This window comes from Mustela nigripes, unplaced genomic scaffold (genome assembly GCF_022355385.1).
Source record: "Mustela nigripes isolate SB6536 unplaced genomic scaffold, MUSNIG.SB6536 HiC_scaffold_1881, whole genome shotgun sequence".
Taxonomy (NCBI): Eukaryota; Metazoa; Chordata; class Mammalia; order Carnivora; family Mustelidae; genus Mustela; species Mustela nigripes.
Window position 1 is genome coordinate 1 of NW_026741288.1, and position 5,501 is coordinate 5,501.

The window sequence follows — 5,501 nt, forward strand, 5'->3', positions numbered from 1 at the left end:
TTGGTGCTTGCTGTGTGTTAGCCTTGGACGAGAATGAGGAGGGAGTGTTCTTCTGCATTTGCTAAGGCAGGCTCTAATCAAACAACTCTTCTTACCTCAGGGAAACTGGACTTCATGGACATGGAAATGCAAGCGACATTCTCAGTGTGGAAGCAGGGTTTTCTTGCCTTTGGAGGAGTTCTTCCATTATTTGGGAGGATGCCAGCCACTGCAGCCATGTTACCAGGAATTAACCCTCTTTGGGACACTATCTGGGAGAAATCCTAGCTAGGATAACCGAAAGCAAAAAAATACTGTCCCTTCTCTCTCATACTTCCCAACCTAAGACATGAAGGACAATCTTGAATGACTTTACCAACTCTCTGTCAGTGCAGAACACACTTCAGAGCCCTGTGTTTGCTCTGCTTTTTGGCATGGAAGGACAAAATGAAAGAGAATTGTGAGCCTAAGGACTATGCAGGATAGCAGATGTTGATTTTTCTTCTTTTTAAATTCTTTCTTCAAAAAAGAAAGCTTTACTAAAATAATTGATCCGCAAAAAAAGAAAATACAACAAGGTGCCCACTATTGATCGTAACCAGACAATCAATATCTAGGCCATATATATCCCATCTCACATTCCATGGATTTTCCTTCCCTTTCCCCTAAATTCACTAATTATTCTCTAAAGTGATAAACTGTTGTCCTTGTATTCCCTTTAAATTATACTATAGATTTATTTTGAAAAATATATTAAAAATATATATCCATTTAAATATAAAGACTGTAAACAATTACTCATACATGTCAATATAAGTTCATTTCTATAAATACTAACTATATTTTTTAAAAGAGTATATATTTTTTAAAGATTTTATTTATTTGACAAACAGATTACAAGTAGGCAGAGAGTCAGGCAGAGAGAGAGAGGAGGAAGCAGGCTCCCTGCTCAGCAGAGAGCCCGACACGGGGCTCAATCCCAGGACCCTGGGATCATGACCTGAGCTGAAGGCAGAGGCTTTAACTGAGCCACTCAGGTGCCAAAAAAAGAGTATATTTTTTTTAAAAGTGAGAGCTATGTCAACGCTTTACACTTTTAACAGCTTTGTTGAGATACAATTCACATATCCTACACTTCACCCATTACAGGTATCCAGCTCAGTGTCATCAGTCCAGGGAGATCCTGGGCCCTCAGCTATCAGCCCTCTGATAGCTTCCCCCTACCCCAAGCAACCATCAATCTATACTCTCTCCCTACGTTTCCTTTTCCGGACAGAGAATCACATAATGAGTGGTCTTTTGTGACTGGCTTTTTAATTTTGAATATCGCTGTCAGGGTTCATGCATGTTGTAGCACCAACATCATTTCTTTGATAGTATTCATTTAACAGATTTGTTTTCCATGGCTCCGTTCTATGACCATATTGCCAGGACATTAGTTACTCCTTTTGAGCCAATAAAAACCCCAGGGAGAAAACCTGTATGCAGTTCAGCCCACTGAGGTGACTCATTTTTACCTACCCAGAGCATACCAAGCCTAATGCAGTATGTACACCTTCAAGGCGCCCTCAGTTAAGTGATCAGCTCTTTGTTGTTCAGTAGACACTGATTCATAGAGCACTGCCCAAGTAACCATAAGATCGTCAGATGGTCCCAAAGAGGACCAATGAGGAAAAGTTGCTTTCTACTCATGACTACAGAGTGCCTCCTATCACTCTGCTTAGCATGTTCCTCTATAAGGCACATTCTTTTCCCTATGGAACATCTGGGCACTGCTCAGTCCCATTAGATCATTTCTCTGACATCGTCGGAGACATTATGGGTAAAACAAAGCTCAAAACTGAATCATGGGGGCGCCTGGGTGGCTCAGTGGGTTGAGCCGCTGCCTTCGGCTCACGTCATGGTCTCAGGGTTCTGGGATCGAGTCCCACGTCGGGCTCTCTGCTCGGCGGGGAGCCTGCTTCCTCCTCTCTCTCTGCCTGCCTCTCTGCCTACTTGTGATCTCTCTCTCTCTCTCTGTCAAATAAATAAATAAATAAATAATCTTAAAAAAAAAAAAACTGAATCATGTCCTTCAGTTACAGAGGCAGTCATCATTAATAGTGATAGCAAACTGATAATTGTCTCCCAAATGGACAAAATACTAACAATTTTGGATTTCATCATCCTCATACATGCCATTCTTTGTGACTCTTTGTGTTCTATTTTAGACAGAGTGGTGAATGTGTCTAGGATAATAAGCCTCATAGCCCTTAAAAAGTGCAACCCAGACTTGCAGCAGAAGTTTATAATTGAGACCATCACAGAGGAGGAACTGGTAGGGCTCATGAACAAGTTCGTGGAAGACACGAAGAAAGGCGTGCACAGGAAGGAGGGCTGGCCTGATACTGCCTATGGAGTGACAAAAATCATGTCACGGTCCTCTCCAGAATCCATGCCAGGAAACTGAGCGAGCAGAGGAAAGGGGACAAGATCCTCCTGAACGCCTGCTGCCCTAGGTGGGTGAGAACAGACATGGCAGGACCTAAAGCCACTAAAAGCCCAGAAGAAGGAGCAGAGACCCCTGTCTACTTGGCCCTTCTGCCCTCAGATGCTGAGGGGCCTCATGGGGCATTTGTTATAGAGAAGAAAGTTGAACAATGGGGACCCCTCTATCAGTTACCTTCATGGCTCCCATCTCAAATCCCACCATGACTGACCAAAACAACTGTTACACTGTCAAAAATATCCTTATCAAAAAAACAGAAACAAAAAAAGAATCACTATCCCTACCGAGTATTCACATTGAATTGGCTACTAATTCTGTGAAGTTTCTTGTGATTTCTTCCGTGCTATAAGAGGGAAAAAAGTAGAATTGATGACAATAATTAATGGACATCACAAATAAACAATTCTAAGTAAATGTCCATGTCTGCAGAGTGTTTACATGGCAACCATCCCAAAAATCACAATTTAGTACACTAAGTTCAAGGAACAGACCCTGAGGTGGGTCAAGAAAGGACAATTTAACTCAGAGCTTGGTAAACATTAGTGAAAGATCCAGATAGTAAGTATTTTTGCCATTGCAGGCCAATGGTCTCTGCAGACCTACTCAAATCTGCTGTTGTAGCTTGAAAGTCAACACAGAAGATATATCAACATATGAATGGGGCTAGGTTTCCCTGGCCAGCATACTTTATCAGCCTCTACTATGACATGGCAACCCCATGAAGAATAGATATCTTCTGTCTATCCTTCTCATTGATATCCTTAAGTATCCTTAATATATCCTTAAAAATCAAACTCACTGAGGGAAAAGAAATTGCAAGGTGTGAAATGGAACTGGGTGCCCAAGATATATCCATAAGACAAGCTGAGACAAGGGGAATGAACGTGGATTGGTACCAAGGGATATTAAAGAATGATTATAAAATCTCCTCAAGGTGAATGAGTTCTTGAAGTAGGGATAAAGGGTCACCAAGTTTGTAACATTAACTTGGATCAGCAAAATATCAACAGAAGGTGAACACATAAAGAGAAGAAAATATTCATCATTGTTGAAGCTCCTTTTCTGAATCCATGAGTGTCCAAAATACTATTCTTTCCACTGTTCTCTTGGAAAGCTATGGACACAAACATCTGGAAACTAAAAGGTCTTGTCTCTGCCACCTTACTGGGTGACCTTGAGCAAAATGCCACATGTTGCTGTATGTCAATCTCCTCAAGTGTACAATGGGGGACACCTCACAGCACTGCTGTGAGGAGTAAGTGAACTGATACAGATGGACAGGCTGAAAACAATGGCTGTGCAAAGTGTCCACCAAAAGAGTCCCTGTAGGGGGGTCTAACACATCCATGGCTCTGAGAAGTTCTTACTGCCCTGCACCAAGCCTGGCTCCCTGTGGGCTCACTGAATGCTCACCACCTCCCTCTCCTCACAGAAGCATTCATGTGCTACAGACTCCTCTCCTCTCATGATTATTTTTCACTCTTTACAAGGGCTTTTACAAGGTGATGGAATTGAAAACTGAGGGCCCATGCAAGCAGGGGTTAGTTTTTTTATTTTGAAAGTGAGGATTCCTTTGGGGCACCCAGCTGGCTCAAATGGTTTACCTTGGGACTCTTCATCTCAGGGTTGTAACTATGAGCCCAAGTTGGGTGCAGAGATTACTTAAAAATAAAATCTTTTTTAAAAATAATATAAAATAAGGGCACCTGGGTGGCTCAATGGGTTAAGTCTCTGCCTTCGGCTCAGGTCATGATCTCAGGGTCCTGGGATTGATCACCACATTGGGCTCTCTGCTCAGCAGGAAGCCTGCTTCCCCCTCTCTCTCTGCCTATTTTTGGTCTCTACATACTTGTGATCTTCCTCTCTCTCTCTCTGTCAAATAAATAAATAAATAAATAATCTTTTAAAAAATAACATAAAATAGTGGGGAGGAGCAAGATGGCAGAGGAGTAGGAGACTTAAATTTCATCTGGTGCCAGGAATTCAGCTAGTTATCAAACCATTCTGAACACCTATAAACTCAACAGAGAATCAAAGAAAAGAAGAGCCACCTTTCTATGAACAGAAAAGCAACCACTTTCTAAAAGTTAGGATGTGTGGAGACATGAATCTGAGGTGATATAGGGGAAGATAGACTGCAGGGGAGAAGGGTGCCTTCATCAGACAGCTCCTAGCAAGTGATAGAGTAGCGGAGCACAAAATCAAAACTTTAGAAGTCTCTAATGAGGGACATTGCTCCAGTGGCTAAGAGGAGGGTGGAACACTTGCTGGGGCAATGTGGTCCCAGGACCCTCAGGGTCACAGAACGACTGGGGGTGCTTGAGTGTGGCAAATTGTGGCAGGTATTGGAGCAGGGAAGCCAGCTGTAGAGATAGAGCCAAGGAGTGGGCTCTCAGCTCAGGGTTACCTTAAACTGTGATCCAAGGCATAATCAGACCACTGCTGTTCAAGCAGGGATCCCACAAGTGGCAGATCTGGGGAGACCCCCTTCTTCCTCTACTGGGAGGAGCAGCACAGGAGCATGCTGCAAGAACCTTTTGGGTTTAGAGACTCCAAATGCAGCCATGCACCACAGATAGAAATTCTCAGTCATAGGCCAGGTGAGCCCGGAGTGCAGCCAGACACCAGAAAGACAGAAGTGCTTGACTGCTTTTCTCTGAGGGCTCAGTGAGGAGGGGGGCCCAAGCTCTCAGCTCCTCCAGGACAGAGATTGGGAGGCTACCATTTTCATTCTCATCCTCCAAAGCTGTAGGAGAAGCTTTCAGGGAACAAAAGCTCCCAGGAGCAAACTCAAGCAGATGATTTAGCCTGGCCCCTGGCAAGGGAGGTGCAGTTCCACCTCAAGCAAAGACAGTTGAGAATCACTGCAACAGGCCCCTCCCCCAGAAGATCAGCAAGACCATCCAGTCAAGACCAGGTTTACCAATCAATGAGAATACAAAACTCCAACACTAGGGGAATACAGCACATAGACTATTTTTGTGTGTGGTGTAAGGGAATGGTCCAATTTCATTTTTCTGCATGTGGCTGTCCA

At 43.5% G+C, this 5,501-nt stretch overlaps 1 pseudogene; it reads left to right on the plus strand.

Moving 5' to 3' along the window:
- The first annotated feature begins 2,189 nt into the window (after positions 1-2,189).
- LOC132008881 (carbonyl reductase [NADPH] 1-like) lies at positions 2,190-2,673 on the plus strand (annotated as a pseudogene).
- Positions 2,674-5,501: the final 2,828 nt, after the last annotated feature.